This window comes from Sorghum bicolor, chromosome 10, assembly GCF_000003195.3.
Source record: "Sorghum bicolor cultivar BTx623 chromosome 10, Sorghum_bicolor_NCBIv3, whole genome shotgun sequence".
Classification (NCBI taxonomy): domain Eukaryota; kingdom Viridiplantae; phylum Streptophyta; class Magnoliopsida; order Poales; family Poaceae; genus Sorghum; species Sorghum bicolor.
The window spans coordinates 16,052,002-16,064,050 of record NC_012879.2 but is presented as its reverse complement, the minus strand read 5'-3'; the positions used below and the strand labels follow the sequence as shown (position 1 = coordinate 16,064,050).

Genomic DNA, 12,049 nt, shown 5'->3' with positions numbered 1-12,049 from the left:
CCACATTGTTAAATGCGGGGTTTTATTTTATATAGCCTACTCACTACATCAAAAAACATAGACAAAATATGCAGCCGTGTGATGTGAAGGGTCGCTAAAATACCAAAGCAGCGATGGACAGTTGGTCGTTTAAGAAGTATAGTGGGATGCATCCATTATTTAAAAAAAACACATAAAGAAACATTTAATGGTTCTTTAATCATGTGTGTAATTGTTCACATAGTTCACAAATTCGCTACAACATTGTTCACACAATTTCAAATGGTTCAAACAAAGTGATATGTAGAAATAAAAAAGATAAATGTCACAAAGTTCAATTTGATGTCACAAAATTCTATTTGATGTTTTCATATTTTAAAATTCAAATTTCAAATGGTTCACACAAAGTGAGATGTAGAAATAAAAGATAAATGTCATAGATCAAGGTAGGTTCTACAACTTTTTTGTTGATAACTTTTTAATTTGAGTCCATTTAATATTATAAAATTTGATTCAAATTTTTTATATTTCTTAATTCAAGTTTTAAATTTTTTGGGCCAAATTCTAGGTTTCTAAGCTCCCAACCTGGGCTTGGGCCTCAATTTTGATTTTGTGACACTGAAACCCGTAGGCGTGTCATGGTTGTGTATGATCTGAGCCCTTGATGTGAATCGAACGGCCAAAATTTGTCCAAACCGAAACAAAACCAGCTCCAGCCATCAGCCTCGCCAAACCCTAAAATGATTTACTCCTTTCCCTTCTCTTCCAATTTTGACGCGCGGTCGCCGCTGGGAGAGAGTAAGTGGGCGAAAGGCAGCGATGCCAGGTGGAGCGAGCGCTGCCATCTTCCTCTCGATCTTATTTCCACCGACGAGGTGCAGGAGGGCCAAGAACCGATGCGAGCGGGTGGATCCTTCGGTCCTTCCTCAAGCAGTCAGGCATCCCTTCATCGGTGCTTGGGCTCATCTCTGGAGTGGTGGCGACAAGAATAGCATGGGCTCATATCTTGGGGGTGGCGCGTCGGCGTCACGCAGACCCGGCAACGGCGCGAGCAGTACTAGACTTGAGCTACCTGAGCTCGTATCTGGAGTTGCCGCAGGGGTGGAGGTGCTGGTCGAGTAGAGATCCAATGGCTGGCCTCCTTTACTTACACCATGGCCAACTTGTGGAGGTCCACGAGCTGCGAAGCATCCTTCATCGACCCGTTCCCCAGAACCACTGGTGCGATGTTTGCAGTATCTTCTCCCTCCTGTTTAGCCTTGTTTGTGTTTGCTTCTTTTTTCCCAACCAAATTCTGATGTATTTGTTTTTCTTCTTGCAGTTCAGTTTCAGTAAGAGAGCATACAGTTCAAGTGATTAGCATGACAGAAGCTGGTTCACTAGATTGGGGATATTAAGAGGAAGTTAAGTATTTTTTTTTCATAATTCCAAATTAGCAACTATGTGCGTTATTGTTTGATTAGTCCGTCATTGTCCCTAAATTGTTTAGACTCATGGCTTTGTGCTATTCTGTTTTGGTCAGTCATTATCACTGCATTGTTTAGCAAATTAGGCAATAGGCTAGGCTGATATATGTGCACACTAGCACCAGACTGGTTGACAAAGTTCTAGCTATATGTGAACTTACATCTCCTTTGTCTAATTTCTGCGTAAATATACTCGTCAATAGGCTAGGCTGCTATCGGCCTGTGTCTTGTATGTCTGTATTTTTGGATCCCATGAACTGCATCTCTATGCTTACTGTTTCCGATGGTCAGTGGAGTTTGTTACATCTATTTATTTTAATGGTAGTTACTCTTATGTAATATTTTGTTTATTGGATGCAAATACCGATGGGATGTTCATGGTTGCTTAGTAGCTCATGTTGGCTTTTTAGGTGCTCTCTTTATGTGGTCATCTAGCTCGCCTGGGCAAAAGTGAAACTCATGCTTTGTACGGTTACATGCAAGAATTCAATATTAGATAAGCACGTGTAAATCATTGCTAAATTGGTCATTATGCAGTCTAGTTGCTGCCTTGTCATCTTAATTTCCCAAATTGAATGGCTAGTTACCTGATTACCTGCAGTTCCTTTTTTTTGCACTGTAGTTCCATTTGCAGCCATTCTTCAGTCAAACTTGAAATTCTTAGTCAACAATGAAATAATCTCACATTTGCATTCTTTCCTGAAACTTGTAACTGAGAACTGGAGTCACCCTAGTGCTGGTTGAATATTAATAAAGCTGTGACCTGAAACTATAGCTCTATTGGTAGTTACTTCTGAAACTTTTAGTAGTTCACTTCTAAATTTGTTCTTACTACAACAATGCAGGAACAAGAGCCTGTGGGTGTTGGACATTCAGACATGTTCCCAGATCTCATATCTTTCTATGTTGGAACTTGTATGAGAAATGATGGAAGATTGCTGCAAATGTCATCATATATAGGTAGTGGTATTGGAAGAGATTTAGTAATTGGGTGCAGGTGTTTACTCCTTGCTGCTATGAGAGTTTGTACGAGTATATAATATATTGTATATTACCATGTCAAATGTGATGGGATATATAAATTATGTATTTGAATTCATTAATCTGGGCAATGGTGATTTGAATTTGGTTCTTTGTGGCCGTTTATGAGTTCCAGACAAATTGCTTTGCTGCTAGACCAAAAGCTTAATGGATCAATAGAGAAATGTTCCGAAAAAATCGTGTGGGACAAACCTCACTCAACTAAAATGGGCAAAAAATAAAAATATTAAAAGCTAAATAGGCCAAAAAGCACCAAATAAGTGGCTGCTTTTTTTTTAGCCCGCTATAAGCCTGCCATTCATATGGGCCCTAACAGGCCGTATTTGAATTATGACATTTTTTGACCTACCATGTCATCTATCTACATGGCATGGTGCAAGAACTTGTGACAATAAACTGTCATAACCTTGTGACAATGAATATACAAACGTCACATGATCACTTTGTGACGCTAATTTTTTGACGTTTAAATTTTCGCCAACCAAATGTCATAAACCTTAAGTTGTGACAATAATTCCATATATTTTGACATAAATAGAATGTCAAAAAACCAACACATCTTGTAGTGCTAGATCTCCATAGCCTCCCGCCAGCCACCGGTTCTCTAGAGGCTCATGTCGAATCTCCACCTCCCACTGGATTTGGAAGGTCTAGGATGTCCCAAGTCTGCTGCCAGTGAGGCTCTAGCCAGCCACCGGTTCTCTAGAGGCTCATGTCGAATCTCCACCTCCCACTGGATTTGGAAGGTCTAGGATGTCCCGAGTCTCCTGCCAGTGAGGCTCTAGACGAGGAGCATGAGGCCGATGAGGGGTAAATAGGTCATTTTACATCTAGGACAGATAATCTAACAAAATAATCAAGACAGCCAAATGTCTAGCTTATTGAGACAACATATTCTGCAGATCGTGGCTTATCCGATAATTTTTCTCAACATATAAGAGAGACTCAAAAAATGCGAACGTCTAATTAGGAAATAAAATATATAGACATTTTCTCTCTTAATATATTGTAACACTAGATAAATGCCCATGTGTTGCAGAAAAAAAATCTTATTTTGATAATGACAGTATGGAAATGTTATAAAAAATGTATTTTAAACAAGATGTTTGGAACAATATTAAAAAAAATCTTAATGAAGGCGGTAAAAAAGATTAATGTAGGCGGCCGAGGCATTTGAGTTGTCCAGCTCTATTAATCAATAAAAACAAAAAAAAATCCAGCAAGCCAATCGACCTCGCCTACCGGACATTGAACCGGTGAAAACGTCGGTTCGTTAAGAACCGGTTGAACCGCCGGTTCAATTGCTTTGGACCGGATAAATTGAACCGCTCATAAATATTTTAAACCGGTGTAATACAATGATATATGATAAATATTTTTTAGAAAAAATATAATAAATAATTAGCAATATATATTTGATCACATATTCACATATACAAATAAGATGATAAAACACAATTATGTAACTTCCCACTAATCTACATACGTACTCTAAGGCATCTGCGCTCTAGAGTTAGTTTACCAGATATTTAAAAAATATGTATAGATAATAAATGTAGCACTTACAAATTGGTTGCAAATGACGAGAATAGTAATTCAAATATTTATTGTTCGAAAACAAACTTGAATGCTAAAATTAGAGTACATCATTGCAAAGAGCTTGTTGAGATAATAAAAATAGATATATTATTTATTTAATTTGGAGTTCATTTGAAATAATTATAAAATTTCAAAATTTAAAAGTCACGTCATTTAGCACTAGCGTTACCAAAAATCAAAGGGGCCAGATGCAGCCGCCGGCACCTCCACGCATGCGACATTCAATTTCCAAAGTGAGCAACAGCCATGGAGGCCCACCTACGGTAGGTGCAGGCGCTCCACCAGCTTAGACAGGACCACGCGTCCACGGCTCCACACTGCAGAGCAAAATTAGGCCCTGTTTAGTTCCTCTTCGAAATTTTTTCGGGACACTGTAGCAATTTCGTTTGTTTGTGGTAATTATTGTCCAATCATGGACTAACTAGGCTTAAAAGATTCGTCTCGTAAATTTCGACCAAACTGTGCAATTAGTTTTTATTTTCGTTTATATTTCATACTCCATACATGCGTTTAAAGATTCGATGTGACGGAGAATCTTAAAAAGTTTTTGGATTTTGGATGGAAGTAAACACATACGTGGAATCACACCGGTTCTAGAAAAAACCAGCTGGTTCACCGGTTCTAGAAAAAACCGACTGCTTCAATCGGTTTTTACCGATTCAATTGCATAAGCGGTTTTTTAAGTAAACAAGACCGGTGTAGACTTTGATTCGGTCTTTTAGCGGTCGAACTGCCGGTTCGGTCCGATCCAAATAACTATGCTGTTGAGCCCATTGACGAGCCCACCGAAACTAAGAAGAGCAATTATATTGTAATTCTCGCGCACACTTTAGAACTAGATCTGGTTAACAACATCATAAGGCTATTGAGTTAGCAAGCACCAGAGTTCAAATACTCCTTGCATTTTTATAGTTGTGTTGGTATAGCATCAGACCAATTCTTTTGGACGAAAAGTTTACGTGATTTTTTAAGTATAATCTATCCCTAATACTAAGGCAATATATTTATAAATATATCACCCTGTAGATGGCTATAAAATAACTTATTGTGTAGTCACTTTGAGTTATGAAATTACTATGTTAATTTATGAGATTATAGTAGCTCTTTACTAAATGGTTTACTATAATGTTACGATAAATATCCCCATGTGTACATTATATTTTAGTCACAAATTACTTGATGAAATGCCTCTTAGGGTTGTATTCAAAAATCTGGATGGCTACCTACTTATAGATACAGAAAGCCTCCGGTCTATGTAAAAACAAAATATCAAATGACTTTGGTTCTAGAGGAATGAAATTTGGCTGCGCAGTGTTCATGTTGGTGCCTGGTTCTCTGTTTCCTTTTCTAAATTCTCAGAAAGTTCTAGTAGTTCATATTTAAAGGTCAATGGTGTTAGCTTTGTATCTATTAGTTTATCATCAATAAAAGCAGAAATATACAATACTTTGTGAGTTCAACCATTTCAACTGGATATGTTTAAATTGATAGTTGTAACTAACGTATTTTAGCTTAGGCAGCAACTATCTATTAAGTTATCTAAATCACTATTTGATTGAATGTTTCTTTTTTATGGTTTTTTAGGAAGGGATTTGGTGGATAAACAATATTAGAGAAGTGCTTGACGAAGGAGCATCATTCCACTGAGGTGGCTGCGTTGCTTATTTGCTTATTTGCGGCATGGAGAGACAATTGTTGGCTGTATGAATTAGTCTTCTTTTTAAATTGCTTCATCGTTAATGTGTATATATATATATATATATATATATATATATATATATACTATTAAGAGCTTAGGGCTCCCAATAATTATTGGAAGCCCCAACCCAAACCTACCTTTTCTGGTTGCACCAAACCAGATTTTAGTCCACCAGCTGGCCCAAACACCGGCCCATTAGATCCACCTTTCTCGGGTCCTATATATTCTCCAAAACCCTAGTCCCAGCCATCCACCCCTGGCCGCCACCCTACCACCCGCCGCCACCACCCTGGAGCGTGGCTCCCCATCCCCAACCTGCGACGCTGCGACATCCACGACCCCGACCCATGGCCTCCCACCTGCGATGGCGCAGGTCCCCATCCACCCGACGGTGGCCTGTCCAGCACGCGCACGATGGGGAGTGACGGCGCCCCGGCTCCCCTCTCCTCGCGACGAGCAGCCCAACCCCCATCTAGTCTAGTCAGCGATCGAGATTGTGGCAAGGGGGATGGGTGCGACTTCCTCGCCGCGCTCCTCCAGATCGTGGGCACACAGGGGCAACAGGTCGGTGAGGTTGCGCTGGCGGCGACATGGCAGGTAGAGCAGAAAGGACCAATGGCAACGGCTCATGCCACCCTGTGCAGACATCGCCCCCAGCGGCTTCGCTTCCTGGCTTAATACTCGTCTGACCCGTTGCCATTGCTATCTGTAGGGTGTGTGCTAGTGGCATGTGTGTGCCTGCAGCCCTGTTCCTCAGATCTAGCGGCGGTGGAGGCTTCTGCGAGCTCATGTGGTGGCGTTGCGGGCCGAAGCGAAGGCGGCAACATGGCTCGCACAACGAACATGATGTGCGGGCGCAGTGTATTGCAACAACACCTCTCTTTATTGCAGTTGACTTCTGACCAGGTATGTCGAATTGGATAGTGTATGTGTGTGCACTTTTGCTTTTGCAATGCAAATTCAATTTAAATAGATGGACCAAACACATGTTGCCATTTCGTTTTGGTAGTTTATTTTGGCACCAAATGATTGATCGTTCTTGATAATAGCCTATTTGTTTAAAAAATAGCCTATTTTTTCTACTTTCAGATGGTGAAATGATAAAGTACTCGAGAAGATGCTAGATTGGCCAAGACCGTGTTCTGATGATCGATTTGGGGGAAACTCCACTCGGGAACAGATGAACAACTAGCATTAGATTGGATTAATGTCGATGGTTTTTTGTGTAAAAAATTGTGATTGTTCATGATCTACTCTATATATTGTTTTGGAGTAGTTTCTATGTGTTTTTATGTGGTAACAAAATTAATCTTTATTCATTGAACTACTGATTTCTATGCATTGACGGCGCCAAAACATTTTTGTGCATATGAATCTGATCATCCATCACGTGCTATTTTTTAAATTTTAGTGAAAATGATATCATCTTCATATTTACGCGTGTGATAACCATGTTCTATGCATTATTCACATATTAATTATACACCCCTTATATTGAGAAGCATGATGTCGGCGGAGGCAATTACGGTTGTTTCTGGAGGAATATCCATCTTGTGGAGAGATTTTATGCAGTCACAAAATTAAATTTTATTCATCAAACCACTAATTTCTACGGCAGAAAAAACTTTTCTGTGTATATTGACATATGATTCAATGCATCCAATCGGGCATCACGTGCCTTGATTCAAATTTCAAATTGTGGGTCTCTTTTTCATGAAGGCATGTGGATTGTAGGGTTTATTTAGTTCTAAGCATTGTTGCTAGTCTCTCTAGAGAGGGGGGTTTATTTGGTTCTATGCATAGTTTCTCTATTAATGTGTCTTTAATTTTCTAGTATTTGTATTGTGCATATTTTTCTAGCATTAGTGAGTTTCTATCTATATCAAAATTAGAAAATGAAGAGTTAACTAATGCTTGTTTTTTGGTGGAGGCACTCCAGATGGATGATTCTATGTGCCTCTATTTTTATTTTTATGCGCTCCGGCCATGGCACTCATGAGGCGGTCCAGTGTATGACACAATCCACCAGCTACACATGCGAGGTGATAATATTTTCTTGTTGTTGTTTGATGAACTGATATGTGCTGCTTACTTGTTTCTAGGTAAGTTCCTGCGTTCTTCTCTGTAGATCCCAATTTCAAACCAATTTCCATTCCTTTTCTATTCTGACCATTCCACTCTAGGAGAATTAATTAATCATTGCTTGAACTGGAGCAGCAAGAATAAGAGGAAGAAGAGAGACACCTAGATGCATAGAAATTAAAATCTTATTTTAGGATGCATAAAAATTAAAATGTTAATTTTTTATGCATAGAAATAGACTTCTTTTTCATGTAAGCTTGAGGCTTTCTTCTATGCTTAACCTTGATACAGTATGAACAAAATTGGAAAATTATTTTTTGGGTGCATAGAAATTGAATTCTAATTACTTGGATGCATAGAAACTTTTCGGATGTATTTAAAATGTTCCGATCTAGTCTGACTCTATGAAATTTGATTGCTTGTATTTTTTTAGACTTGGAACACAGGGCTTGGCCCACCTCATTGGCTCCGACATGATGCCTCTCCTATGGTGATGACTTCTGTGACTAGTTCTATATTTTTTTATTTTTTACTTGGTTACTATGGTTTCATGCCTAATTGTGTATGCATGATGAAATTGTGTTCTCGTACCTGATAAAAAACTAGTATCATGTTTCTACGCACTACTCAGTGATTTATTGGGAGCATTCTAGCATTGCTGGCTGCAGAGGGTGCTCAACATTTCCACTTCTGTGATTTATTTTTCATATTTTTTCTATGCAGGTTGTATGATTATCCTCAGTCTTTCTATGTGTATACTCAAAACTTTCTCTGATTTGTTACTACTATTTTTATACATTGCTTGGAGCACATTTTATACATTTTGTTGTTGGTTGGGTGCTAAGATTTTTGCATGCTGATCCAAAGGAAAGATAATAGTTCTTATATTTGCATGTATAGATTTTGATGCATGGTGAAACTGTGATTATGCTTAGTTGTATTTGTTTCCACCCTAATTGATTTCAAATTCTAAATTTTGAAGAAGTCTTTATACATTGTGGAGCAGTCTTCTATGCACTGTTAGAACAATTCGACATATATTATTTGAATAATTATCTCTATGTAGCCTTGGATTTTTAGTTCACATGCATTGTGGAGCACTTTTCTATGCACTGTTAGAATAATTATCTGCGCACAATTCTTCTATGCTTAGTTGTATGGGTTTTATCTGATTTTTGATTGCAGCCTTGGATGAATAGGTGGTTTGCATGAAATGAAAAGCTATCAACGCAAGTAAGCAGGATTTCTATGCTTTGATTTTGATTTTTATGCATTTCTTTGGTATTATGTGCAATGAATAGGTTTTTGTGCAATTGACTTTGGATCTTTATGCTTCGTGGGTTCTATGCTTGATGAATTAAGATTTTACACATTCAGAACCATTCTGGTGGCAAGTCCATGCATGATGCAATCTATGGCCGCGGTGCTGGTAGTTCACGGTGGCGGCGCTAATGCGAATCAGCGGTGGTGGTCGGTTGGATGGAAGATAGCAAAGGAGCAGCGCGACGTGACCAAGGATTTTTGCATTTTGTTTGTTAAATTTGGTGTTCTTATGCTTGTGTGCATAAGTTTCTATACACACAATAGAGCACTTCTATGCACTTTTGTATTCTTAATGCTTGTGAGCATAAGTTTCTATACATTGTTGGAGTAGGTCTATGTTGTTTTTATGCGACAATAAATTCACTTTTTATTCATCAAATTACTAAATTCTATGTAATGTCGGCACGAAAAATATTTAAGTGTATCTTGATCACTGAATTTATAAATCTGGTCGTCTATCACGTGCTATTTTTTAAATTTTAAATTTTTGAGAAGGCGAGATCGTCTTTATGTTTTACGTGTGCGGTTCTCATGTTCTATGTGTTTCTATACATTGTTTCCTATATTACTTATGCATCCTCTCTAGAAAGCAAGGTGTGGTTGGACGCGGTCACGATTTTTCAAATCAATAATATGCAGAAGAGAGGGTTTTTACACGACAATGAAATTATGCTTATTCACCAAACCACTAATTTCTATGCGACGTTGGCACCAAAAACTTTTCGACGCATTTTGACTATTTGATTCTATGCATCTAATCGTCATCACGTGCCATGATTCAAATCACGGTTGTGTCAGATGAAATGTCCATCTCGCGTCTTTAGATGGTAACAAAATTAATTTTTATTCATCCAACCACTAACTTCTATGTAACGTCAGCACCAAAAATTTTCTGTGCATCTTGGCCATTGATTTTATGCATCCAATCGGCTATCATATACCATGATTCAAAAGTCAAAGTTTAGAGGAAGACCAGATCATCTCAATATTTTACACGTCCAGTCTCTATGTTTTATGAATTGTTCGTATATTAGTTATACACCCTATAGTGAGGAGCATGATATTGGTGGAGGCAATTACGGTTGTTTCGTGGAATATCTATGTCGCAGAGGAGTTTTTATGCGATAACAAAATTAATTTTTATTCACCCAACAACTAATTCCTATGCAACATCGACGTAAAAACGTTTTTACGCATCTTGATACTTGATTCTACGCATCCAATCGGCCATCACGTGCTAGGATTCAAATTTAAAATTTATGAATTTTAAATTTTTTCAAAAAAATATTCACAATGGATCTTGAATCATGCACAAAAATATCAGGAGTTTAATGGTGAAAACCGTTTTTGACTCGAAAACTTCATTGAGGAATTATTAAGAAAAAATGGACGAGATTAGAATGGATGCATACATGACTACATGTGTCAGTACGTGTCAGGTGCAGTTAGGTGGAACGACTAACTCGCAAAAAGGTTTCTATGTGGTAACGAATTGATTTTAATTCATGCAACCACTAGATTTTATACATTGTCGGAATAAAAAACTTTCTACGCAGTCTGACCTAGAATTTTATGCGTTTGATTGGTTGGGTCCCCAAGAGGTCCACCACCTACGCGCATGTCAGCTCCGTAGTGGGTTAGGTGGGATGGCTGGCTGGGGCTTCCAATAGCTATTTGTAGCCCTGGGCTCCCAATATACCAACCCTATATATATATATATATATATATATATATATATATATATGGAGAGTATATTTAGTAGCCAACTACAAAATAAGATATTCTGTAGCCACCTCCATTTACGATAATTTTATATACTAATTTACAATAATATCAATACATATTTACAATAGTTGAGTTACTATAACACATAAAGATATTTATCATAACGTTATAGTAAACAACTTAGTATAGAGTTACTATAATCTCGTAAATTAACATAGTAATTATCGTAACTCAAAGTGGCTGCAGAATAAGTTATTTTGTAGCTAACTACAGAGTAATGGTTGTAAATCTGTAATTGGGAATGCAATAAAGAAATGTCATCATATTTGTCATTCAATAAATGTCTGGGATTTCTTACAACAAAAATAGATGGGCTAGATGGTGATATAAGTATCCATGTCATCATCCACATAAGCAGTCTAGATGATGTGGCAATTCATATGTGAAGGTTTAGAACCGTCACAGGTAATGGGTTTAGACTAGGCTAACTAGGCCAGGCTCAACTGTGACGGTTTGAGATCGTCACGGATTCTGTTAATTTGTGATGGTTTTGTGAAAATCGTAATAGAGATTAATCCATGACACTCAATAGGTGACATTCTCTAAACCGTCACAAATATTGCATTGTGACAGTTTTTTGATGGTCCGTGACCGAAAGTTTTCGTCACGGATTAGCAGGTTTCTTGTTATAGTAACCTAACTATTGTAAACATATATAGATATTATCATAAATGGAGGAGGCTACAGATTAACTATACAGGACACATTTTTTCTACACGCCCGTGTAGTTACTCTCATGTCTATCTCTAGATTTAGGGTGTATATGAGCAGACAAAATGTACATACACGAAGTATGTAATCGTACTAAACCGTCTAGGTTGATATATATGTTAAGTATGGATACATACATAAAGTATGCGGTTATACTTATTGTATATAATATAGTAGTGGCATTTTAGTAATATATTAAAAATATGACTGTCTTTGAAAAATTTTCGCATGGTAAGATCTAGACTATTTTAATATGAGTATATAAACATACTCAAATCGATAAACAAATATCAACACATACATAATGTGGTTTATTGAAGATAAGAGTAACTACACGGTGTAGAAATGAATTTCCATATATATA

General features: G+C 37.7%; 2 long non-coding RNA genes across 5 annotated transcripts; both read left to right on the top strand.

Moving 5' to 3' along the window:
* Window positions 723-2,579, top strand: LOC110430813. The gene is made up of 2 exons (XR_002448200.1): window positions 723-1,200; window positions 1,301-2,579. It is a non-coding gene; the product is annotated as an uncharacterized LOC110430813 (long non-coding RNA).
* LOC110431005 lies at window positions 6,018-9,650 on the top strand. 4 transcript variants are annotated; one of them, XR_002448466.1, is made up of 6 exons: window positions 6,020-6,381; window positions 6,497-6,690; window positions 6,874-7,826; window positions 8,300-8,356; window positions 9,052-9,099; window positions 9,244-9,650. It is a non-coding gene; the product is annotated as an uncharacterized LOC110431005 (long non-coding RNA). The 4 variants fall into 4 exon arrangements; XR_002448465.1 differs by having other exon boundaries at window positions 6,018-6,381; window positions 8,300-9,099; XR_002448464.1 differs by having other exon boundaries at window positions 6,019-6,381; window positions 6,874-8,356.